Consider the following 11093-nt stretch of genomic DNA (forward strand, 5'->3'; position numbering starts at 1 on the left):
GTTGTATATTTTGATTTTTTTTTTACTTAGCAATATATTTTGGAAATAATTCCTCAATCTTTTATGGATGCATAGTATTCCATTGTATAAATATAAATTTACTTAACCAGTCCCCTATCAATGAAACTTTAGGTTATGTCACTCTTGCTATCCCACATAATGCTGCATTTAATCCTTGTACATAGATCCTTTAACAAATATGTGAGTGTATTTCAGGAGGAATTCCTGAAAGAGAGTTGCTAGGTTAAAAGTTAGATGCACCAGTAGTAAAGAGCACACCCATCACCCAGATTTTGGTTTCTACATTCCATTCTTCGCTTAAAGGAACCATAACTCCTTGGAAAATGGCCAGTTCCAGGACAGGAGCTGACAATGCACAAGATGTGCCAGAAAGTAAGGAAGTGCTCAGAGGATAATGGGGAAATGTGAAAAAGGCCCAGAAGACAGCTTGAAGGGGCTCCCAGTGGCCAAATCTCAGACAACTGAGCATCAAAGTAAATAATGACAGTAACCCAATATAACCCATTAAATCCATGAGGCCATACTGATATAAATATGATATGTTCATAGTCTCAAAATATTTCCCCAAAGGATGCTTATTAATTACAAAGGGGAGAACAGTAACATTGCAGAAACCACAATAAACAAGTGATCAAAATAACATCACAAGTAATGAAACAAATCAACATCACGTGTATCCTTATACACTGAGAAGGACACAGTATTACTTCTATGGTATGTCTGCCAAAAAACACATAGTCAAATCATGAGGCAGCATCAGACAAATCCAGAATGAGGAATATACTACAAAATAACTGACCTATACTCTTAAAAAACATCAAGGTCCTGAAAGGCAAGGAAGACTGAAGAACTATCCCATATTAAAGGAGGCTGAAGAAACATGACAACTAAATGCAGAGAATGATTCTAGATTGGATCCTGGAAGACAGAAAGGGGGAGGGAGAACAGAAAGAGAGAGACTGAGAATTATAAAGCAAGTATGATAATATGTTAACATTTGGAAAATCTGGATAAAGGGTACACAGGAATTTGTAACTTTTCTATAATCTCAAAATTATTTTTCAAATAAAATAAAATATACGTAAGTTTGAAATTTTGATAGATTTTGTCAAATTGCCTGCTATAGAAACTGTGTAAGTTTCCTCTCCCACAAGCAATGTATAAAAAGTGCCACTTCATATTTACATTCACATATTACACCAGGAGAATTCATAACTACTCCAAGAAATAGGCAAAAGTATTTTCTCCATCTTGCATAGAAGAAGCTTCAAGACCGAGTAGTGGTTAAGAACACAGGCTTTTGAAACAATAATTATATGTTCATTTTATCCCAATCAAACTGGCAAACATTATAAAGTTTGAAAATACCAAGCCTTGCAGGGATGTGAAGAAATTAAAATTCGTATAGTCTGTTGGAGGGAGTGTAATTTAGCACAATCATTTTGGAGACCGATTTGGCAATATCTAGTAACGTTGAAAATGGGCGCTTCCTGCAGCGCAGCAGTTCCACTTTTAGCTTCGTCTTCTAGAGAAATGCTCACATGTGCTCAGAGACACACAGTCATGTTCCCAGAAGCATGACACGTAATTTTGAAAAATAGGAGACAAACTAAATGTCCACCAAAAGAGGAATGCTTGAATATGTTGCGATCTATTTATTTTATCATTGTTATTGTTATTAGCTGCTGTCGACTCAGCTCCGATTCACGGCAGCCTTATGTGTAACGGAGTGAAACGCTGAGTCCATTGTTGTGGCATTGTGTCAGTCCATCTCATTGAGGGTTCCCCCATTCTCATTGGCTCTCTACTTTACCAAACATGCTGTCCTTTTCTAGTGATTGGTCGTTCCTGATGTTGTGTCCAAAGTAAATGAGTGAAAGTCTCACCATCCTTGCTACTAAGAAGCATTCTGATAGTGTATCTTCAAAGACTGATTTGTTCATTCTTTTGGTTCATTCATTTGTTATACTACAACAATTAAAATACAAAAATTAGAACTATAGTTTCAACATAGAAAAAATGAATGTTGAGGAAAAAAGCAAATTACAGAAGGATGTATATCCTTTATGTATATTTTATAGAGTGCTGTATGTTGTTTGTGAACACACTGACATATATTTAAGAAAAGTGTAAAACCTTTCCCAGGGAGGGGATGGCATCAGCCTCAGTAGAATGGCTGTTTGGGGGAAGAAAGTGAAAGGAACAGGATTGGGAAAATCTTCAAAGGGAGATTCAGCTGCATTGGTAACATTTTCTTGCCAAAAACAAAACAAAAAAAAAACTTAAAACAAGTATGACAAAAATATTAGCATTTGTTAAATTGGGGTGTTAAGTATGTAGTTGTTTATTATGTTATTCTCTGTACTCTTCTGAATGCTTAAAATATTTCATGATATAATAAAAAAAAAAGCAGAGAATAAATGAATATGAGCCTTGGAGTCAAATAGTCCTGGGTTCATATCCCCCCAAACACTTACCAGTCATGTGGGTGGTTTCCTCAACATCTCTGGGCCTCAGTTTCACCATGTGTAAAACGGGAATAATGATGATTACTTTGTAAAGCTAGTGTCTACACTGAATGTGATAATGTATACAAAGTCCCAGTGCAGCCCCCCTAATTGGTCCTCAAAAATGGTTGGTATTACTATACGCCAGTGGTTCTCACTGGGTATGATTTTACCCCCATAGAACATTTGGCAATGACTGGAGACGTGTTTGGTCTTCACAACTGGGAATGATAAGATGCTCCTGGCATCTAGTGGGTAGAAGCCAGAGATGTTGCTAAACATCCTGCAATGCACAGAACAAACAGGCCCAAAATTTCAATAGTGCGGAGATTGAGAAGACCCTACTATAGTCCAAGGTCATCCAGAATTGAACCCAGGCCCCCTGACTCCCAAATGAGTGCTCTTGCCTCTACAACATGTAAGGTTACTAGACCATGGCCTTTCCATCAAATGACTAGAGTAACTGGATGTTTGAACCACACTACAACCCCTTTACTGGTGTTTTCTTTGTGTTTCACTCCCCAAACCAAACCACTGCCATCGAGTCTATTCTAACTCATAGCGACCCTATGGGACAGAGTAGAACTGCCCCATAGGGTTTCCAAGGCTATAAATCTTTACAGAAGCAGACTGCCACATCTTTCTCCCGCAGAGCGGCTGGTGGGTTTAAACTGCTGACCTTTTGGTTAGCAGCCGAGCACTTTAACCACTGCGCTGCCAGGGCTCCTCATATCACTCCCCAGAATGTTAAATCCCACCATTTGACCGTGCTCATCTCTCTGGCCACTAGATGGTGCTGGGAAATGTTCCCCAGTCCAAAAGATGAGATGACCACTAGCCTGGTTGACTAGACCATAGAACCAAGGTGCTATGTATTTACCCTCCTTCCATTCAGTCAGCTTCATGTTGGATAAAACTTAACACGTTACTGAGCAAAACAGCTGCCTGGCACATAGGTCTTCATAAATATTTCTTGAATGAATGAATCAATCAATCAACGAGTGCAGCCTTTTAAATGATGAAGACCTAGTCACTGTTCTTGACTTGCCTTCTCTGATGTCCCATTCGTTTGGAATGTGGGCTTTCTCAGTTTTCACTTCTTATGTAAAGAGAGAAACCAAAAATCAAGTCCAAGGTTCTCGGAGCCTTGTTGCCCATCTCAGGGGGTCCATCCTCTAACAACTTCAGAATCAAGCTTATGGACTAATCTTCAAAGGCGCTCGCCAAGATACATCAGGCATTTGCTGAGACACAGAACTCTTGAGCTTAAACTGTCAATGGCCACCCAAAGTGAGGGGTTGACCTCACTTAGAGAGGATGAGCATAATTATGACACTTAAATCTGTTTTGATTCTAACACAGCTTGTGGAAAAACACTTAACTGTTTTTTTTAATGCAGTGTCAAGAATACGTACAATTTCTTGCAACTGTTTACTTTTTGCTTTATTGTAGACACTGATTGGAGGAACCCAGACATTGTGCTTGCTCAGAGGATAACTCTTGAGTCCCTGCTATCATCTTCTTCACCATAGACTTTGGACAAGGTAGGTGCAGCCTCTCTCTGAACTCATTGTTTCTAATCTTTGTTTCAACAACACTGAAGCTCTCACCAGTTGTTTCAAGGAATATAAAAATTACCAAAATATTTAATCCAGATATATGCCAATTTCTACCTATGTGCATGTATGTCCAATAGGACTTGAAGGAAAGAAGATTCGCCAAACCAAAAGCTATAGTTAGTAAAAAGGGCGCTGTGGCTAGACCATGCTTCTAGTCCTAACTTTCTGCCTGCAACTGGCTGGGCGACCTTGAGAATGTTACTTAACCCCTCAGTTTCCTCATCTGCATGGTAAGAAATTCAGACTAGATTATTTTAAAGGTATTCCCCTAAACCTTTTAATTGTGCACACCTGTGAAGATTGAAAAACACTAGTTTAGAACAATGATTTCCAAAATATGACTGGCAATCCCTCTGCTTCTGTCACTGGAGTGCTTGCTAAAAATGTAACTTCCCAAGCCCCATCCCAGAGCTATGGAATCAGAATATCTAAGGTGAGAACCAGAAATGCCCCTTTTTAACAAACTCCACAGGTGAATTGGAAGCATAGTGAAGTTTGAGAACCACTGCCCTAAGCATTGAAGGCATCATTCTAGCCACATGTATGTTCAGTTCTGTGAGATGTGAAGAGCTAGATCTGGGCCAAGCAGCAACTGGCTAGAATTGTCTTGTATTTGTAGAATTAACAAGGTCAGCATCTGATGGCTGTTTTATCTTTTGATTCCTGGCCCTCTGTAATCTCCTTGTCATAGTCCTCCACCCAACACTTCATTTACCAGATCCCGGGTGTCTTGTGTATGTAGGCTCCTAGGCTCTCCTCTCTTTGGCTGCAATTGAATGAGAGTAAAATCCTTTTGGAAACGGCCATTGAAGGAAAGAATCTCCTCCTAGTACTAACTTCAAGAAGCCCTGGTGGCACAGTGGTTAAGCATTTGGCAAAGTGTGATCTTGTCAGTCTGTGTTGCAATAGGCTTCTCTGTCAGTCTTTTGTGATGGAGAGTTGGATGCTGCTCCCAAGGGTGTCATCACGATGAAATGATTAAGGGTTGAGGTAAATCATCTATGTATGTGGAACCAAGATGGCAGGCTCCGAGAGAGAGAGGGGGCTGTGCCTAGAGATCACAAATCAGAGAACACCAGACGCTGCTTAGAGCTCTGGACTGTGAATCAGAAAACCACTCAGACCACGCTGCAGTCCTTTACAGTTGGCAGTATGGGATTATGTGGCATTTCAGGCTTTCTAGGTTGTGTACCTAAACCCTCAAGGAATCACAGGGATCCCTAAAGAGACTTACATCTTAAAGGAAAACTAAATCCTGGCTTTGAAATATACAAACAGGGTCTCCCAGCACTGCCTACAGAGATTCCCCGCCAGGATCAGGCTAATTGCTCAGTGGGGTTACTGTTGCTCTTCTCCAGAGCTTCAGCAGATATTATTTTCTGGCATCAAATAAAGGGAATTGGAGCCTTAAGAACATAGTGTCGCTGTTGTCTGCTGTGGGTTAGATATAAAACTCTCCTCCGAAATCACAAGCAAGGCATTGTGTGTGATCTGTCAGGTAAGGTACTAACAAGTGCCCCTTAATGAGAGAACCACTCGCCCATAAAGAGCATTCCAGACAACACCCACTGCTGGCCGGGGATGGATGTGGGGTTTATTGGATTTGGGGTTGATTTATTTGTTTGCTTTGCTTCTAGAACAGCATAAGTTGGATTTAATGTCTCAAATACTGAATCCAGTGCTTCTAGGTTCACTGACTTGTTATTATTTAGCATTTATGAAGTATATGTCAATGTACTTGGCACTTTACAGTGACTCATAAAAAGGCAGGATCCTGGCTGTTGAGCATAAGGTTGCTATCGGTTGAGTTACTGCCTGTGTGGAAATGATCACAAGATAGATCTGGATATCCTTTGCCTTCAAAACTAACTGTATATGCTGGTTCCTCATCTCATCTGAGCCCAGAGACAGGTGTATGCCAGTACACTCAGTGCATAGTTCTTCACACTTAAGAAATGCTTAGCAAACATGAATGGATGGATGGATGGATGGAGAGCTCTATCCTCCATGGACAGCTCTCATTTTTTATTTATCCCTCCACCCACAGCTTTATGTTTACGTCTTACAAGCCTTGTAGTTAGCTGACTTGGAAAAGAACTGTTACTTACATGGCTTTTTGTAATTAAGACAAGGTCAGTATACCTATGAAGTGGACAGTAGCATAATGGGAAACAGATAGAACAAAATTATATGAACTTGTTAAGTTATATGAACTTCTTAAGCTGGATGAAGGGTACATCAGACTCTGTACTATGTTTGCAACTTTCTGTGAGTCTATAATTATTTCCAATAACAAATCTTATGAACCTCAGCCTCACATCTTTACAGTCACACCTCACTGCCTATACCTTCCAGGCATTAGGCCCTCCACTAAAAGTATTCCAGAGGTTTCAGTTCAGGGTCTCCATAAAGCAGATGCCAAAACAGACTTAGACATGCAAGAGATTTATTGGGGGAAATGCCTGTAAAAGATAAAGGGGGAGGAGCAGGAGTAGGAAGGGAGATCCTTCAAACTGTGATGCAGTTCTGACACCTGTGAAAGGAGAAAGATAAGGAAAGATTGGATAGGAAGGCCCTCAGACTACAATGCCGTCCAGAGAAAATCTCAGCCAGGTCACTAAGGGGTCCCCAAGCAAATGCTACCCATTAGAGAAGTCTGGTGTTGGGCAGGAAGGACCCAGTTCTAGTACCCCCATCATGCTCATTCATTCGCTGGAGCAGCCCACCTGCTTCCTCAGGAGTCTTTATTGCCAAACCCGGTGCCTCATCTTGGGTCTCATCCATGACCTTTGTATAACATTTGGTCTTTTCCGTCACTCTCCTCATCCTCCAAATTTTCTCTTCCCTTTGCTTCTAAGCTATTCTTAGCTCTCTTCCTATCTTTCTGACCTTATCTTTTCTGACTTCTCTTCTTATTGCCTCTAAATGTAAATGTTTCCCAAGATTCTGCCTTCATCACTCTTGATTTTACTCTACATTCTCTCCCTTCAGACTCTTATCTATTTCTGTTATTTTAACCCTCCATGCTCCACAGAGAATCTAGGTTCCCAACTTCCCTCTTAAACTTTAATCCCCAGACAATCCCACACTTCTTTCCTCCCAGCTTTCCCATTTCTCTTAATGAGTCACCCCTATTCTCAGTCTTTCATGTTGGAGTCTTGGAGTCAGTTTGACTCTTTATATCCAGTGCCTTGTCCATCCTTCCTCTACAGGGACTCTCCCAGCCTATCAATTCCCACTGCCACTCCCTGGCTCCAACACTCACTCCCTGCCCTGTGGGTTCATATAACCTGTTTCGTTGCCATTGGGTTGATTCTAACTCATAGCGACCTTATAGGACAGAGTAGAACTGTTCCATAGGGTTCCCAAGGCCCTGGTGGCTTAGTGGTTAAGAGCGTGGCTGCTAACCAAAACGTCAGCAGTTCAAATCCACCTGCCACTCCTTGGAATCCCTGTGGGGCAGCTCTGCTCAGTTCTGTAGGATCACTATAAGTCAGAATCAACTCAACAGCACCTGGTTTGGTTTTTGTGTGTGTGTTTGTTTAATCCTTACGGAAGCAGACTGCCACATCTTTGTCCTGTGGAGCAGCTGATCCGTTCGAATCACCAACCTTTTAGTTAGCAGCCAAGTGCTTGACCATTGCGCCACCAGGGCTCCTCATGGGTTCATACAGACACCTCCAAATTGGCCTCTCCACTTTGAGTCTTTCTCCCTTCCAGGCCATAATATTCACTGATGGTAGATTTATTTTCCTAAAAGCAGAACTTTCATTATGTCCCTTTTGTGCTTAAAAACCTTTGATGGCTTTCACTATGTACTCAACTCCTTCCTGCCCAGCAGCTAAAAATAATCTCCTCCCAACTAAATTGCCTGATATTTTTTCTAAATTTCTTTCTTTTAGCAGTTATTATTAACTGCTTCATTCTCCCACCTCCCTTCCCACCCGTCACTAGCCTCAAAGAAATAAAGGTTGTGTGTGTGTGTTATTCTTATTCCTAACCTACTTCTGTATGTCTTCACTTGGAGTAATCCGCCTCCCAAAAGGGATGTGAAGCAGAACATTCTGTTAAGTTCTACTCTTAAATAGAGTTCATAGTGTGGTGATTAAGAGCAAGGCTTTGGAATTATCCTGCCTGGGTACAAATTATGTAACCTTGGACATATAATTTACCCCTCTGAGCTTCGGTTTCCTCATCTATAAAATAGGCTAACAATTGTATCTATGTCATAGAAATGCTATGATAATTAAATAAGGTAATGTACATAACAGGCTTAGAGTTGCGCTTGGTTCTACCACCTCAGTGTTAGCTATTGTTATTGTCATCATCGTTATTATTTTATCACCCTTGCAGCATGATATTATCCACAGCTCAATTATTCACTGTTTGGCAAGAGAGACTAACTTGGCAATCAGATACAACTTGTGAATTAATATCCTGAATACTTCCTCACAGACATTAGGCTAATAATCTTTGGTACTTTAGATTACTTGTGATGGGTCCCAGAGGATCCTGAAACCAAGAGTTTACATTATTCCTCATAAGAATGGATATTTTTGGAGTTTTATTGTCCATAGTTGCAAGTAACAGCTTCCACTACTGGACAGCGATAGGCTGAACTGAAGAAGGAAAGTGAATCCTGTTGACCCCAAAATCTCTGGTCCCCCACACATGACTCAGATTGCGAATAAGACCACAGAGCTGGCAAAGACAATCAACCACCAAATGCAGGATACAAGTGGGGCTACAGTGACGGGTTAAGAAGGAAAACAAGGTGAGAGATAAAAATTGATTCCAACAAATAAAGACATGAAAATAAGGGTTAATACCAGGCATCTGGAATGTATAGCAATTTATTATAACATTTTATTTCAGTAATGTTTCATTATATGACAGATATAGTTATGTCAGCTTAGTGTTTATTGAGCACCTACTGTGTACAAGCACCGTGCTTGGTACATTATGTCATGATATGTAGCTATATTTTTTAATGCATTAGTATTTAAGTGTTACATTGCTGTTGATGAAAAATGTTATCCTATGTTAAAGGGTAAGCAGCTATAAACATGATCATATCATAGACTTGATGGGAAAGTGCACCTTTGTAAATTGAAAGACAAGAAGAAGAAGAGCCTGGTTCAAGATCCCCAATATCCAATTTGTTTGAAAAGTACCTTCTTTAAACAGGGACAACACCAAAGCATGAACCAACTAGCTGCTGTGTTGTCACTGTTAGGCTTGTAACAACCAATGTGTTATTTTCCCCCCAATCTAACCCTGCATTAATTCAGCCTGACAGCAACAACTAAAGAAGCTTGCAAAATGAACAAGTCACTCATAAGTTACAGCAGAACCTTGGGTCACAAAGGCTGCCTCAAGTTTGCTCAGTGGGAATTTGTGCAACCGCCTGGTTACTTTTGGACCCCTCCCCATATCTAGGAATGGAAGAGGCAACGACTTTGGCTGATGTAAATGATCCGCTTAGAGTCTGTCTCTGATCATCTTTACCCCGTTGGGAGAGCGGAAAAAAAAAGAAAGAATGAAAGTAGTGATGTGACACAACAAGCATCGTGTTATAGCAGAGAGCAGAATGAAGCAGACTTGAGAAGGTAGCAGGTTATAATTTGGAGAAAATTGATTTGGGAAGCAGGACCGTAAAGGTCTGGTGGACATCATGGGTTTTTAGAATTGGGAAATGAACTATGTATTTAGAAGAGTGCATATATACAGTTCCGATTAAAGTATAATCATAAAGCAAACAAGTATGTAATCACCACCCAGGTCAAAGTAGGGACCATTGCCAGCCCCTGAGAAACCCCAGGCCCTCACTTTGAGTCTCTTCTTGATCACGCCTCCTTCTCTCCCTGCTAGAGGTAACCATTATACTGGTATCATTTCCTTGCTTTTCTTCAGTTTGTTTTTTTCCACTTGTGTCTTGCTTCTTTTCCTCCACATTATGATTGTAAGATTTATCCATGTGTGTAACTGGAAGTCATTCATTTTGATTGTAGTGTAATATTCCCTTGTTCAAATGAAATACAAAGTATCCTTGTCGATGGATAGATACGTGGGTAGCTGTGGTGAACATTCTTGTCCACGTATCTTGATGCACATATTCACAGATTTCTCTCAGGCAATGCTTCTCCAGCTAGAGTGTGCGCCAGAATCACTGGGAGGGCTTGTTAAAGCACTTATATCTTGATGGCAGGGCCCTACCCCTAGAGTGTCTGACTCAGTGGGACTGGGGTAGGGCTGGGAATTTGCGTTTGTAGCACATTCCCAGCTGATGCTGATGCTGCTTGCCAGAGGTGGGAGAACCACTGCTCTAAGTTATAGGAAGGAGTTTGCTGGGTCAAGGGATATGCATCTCTTCAGCTTTCGTAGATAATACAAAACCATCTTCCAGAGTAGTGTCTTTACACTCTTCCCAGCAGTGTACAAGTGTTCCTATTGTTCTGTTAGATCCAGGCCAACACTTATTGTCAGACTTCAGTTTTTGTCAATCTAGTGGGCCTGAAGCATTTTCTAATTGTAGCTTTAATTTGCATTTTCGTAATCCTAATGAGTTGGATCACTGACCATTTGGACTTCTTTTTTGTGTGATATGCCTGTTCAAGTCACTTGCCTAGTTTTTTTTTTTTGTGGATCTCCATCTTTTTCCTGCTGATCTGTCGGTACTTTTTATTGGAAAGACCAGAATAAAATTTCATTAATTATTTTTTAAAACCTAAGGAAATCTCAGTGTAGTCTCACAAAATCTCCTTTAATAATAGCAAACCCAAGGTTAGGAATTCTTTAAGTAGTGTCTATTTTGACAATGGCTTCAAGGAAAATGGGTTAAGAACTCTGTTTTTCCAAACAAGCTACAAACTGTGGAAGCAAAACCATGTAGGGGAAATATCAGCATTCCTCATACGTTCACTGAAAATATGTCTGCAAGCACATG

General features: G+C 40.6%; 1 long non-coding RNA gene across 1 annotated transcript in view; it reads left to right on the plus strand.

The window, feature by feature from the left end:
• Positions 1–11093, plus strand: part of LOC111821953 (uncharacterized) — a 571437-nt gene that overhangs the window by 412544 nt on the left and 147800 nt on the right. Inside the window, exon 3 of the long non-coding RNA XR_002825257.1 lies at positions 3981–4072. This is a non-coding gene — a long non-coding RNA (uncharacterized LOC111821953). The remainder of the gene's footprint in view (positions 1–3980; positions 4073–11093) is intronic.

The sequence above is a fragment of the Trichechus manatus genome, unplaced genomic scaffold (genome assembly GCF_000243295.1).
Source record: "Trichechus manatus latirostris isolate Lorelei unplaced genomic scaffold, TriManLat1.0 scaffold00116, whole genome shotgun sequence".
Taxonomy (NCBI): Eukaryota; Metazoa; Chordata; class Mammalia; order Sirenia; family Trichechidae; genus Trichechus; species Trichechus manatus.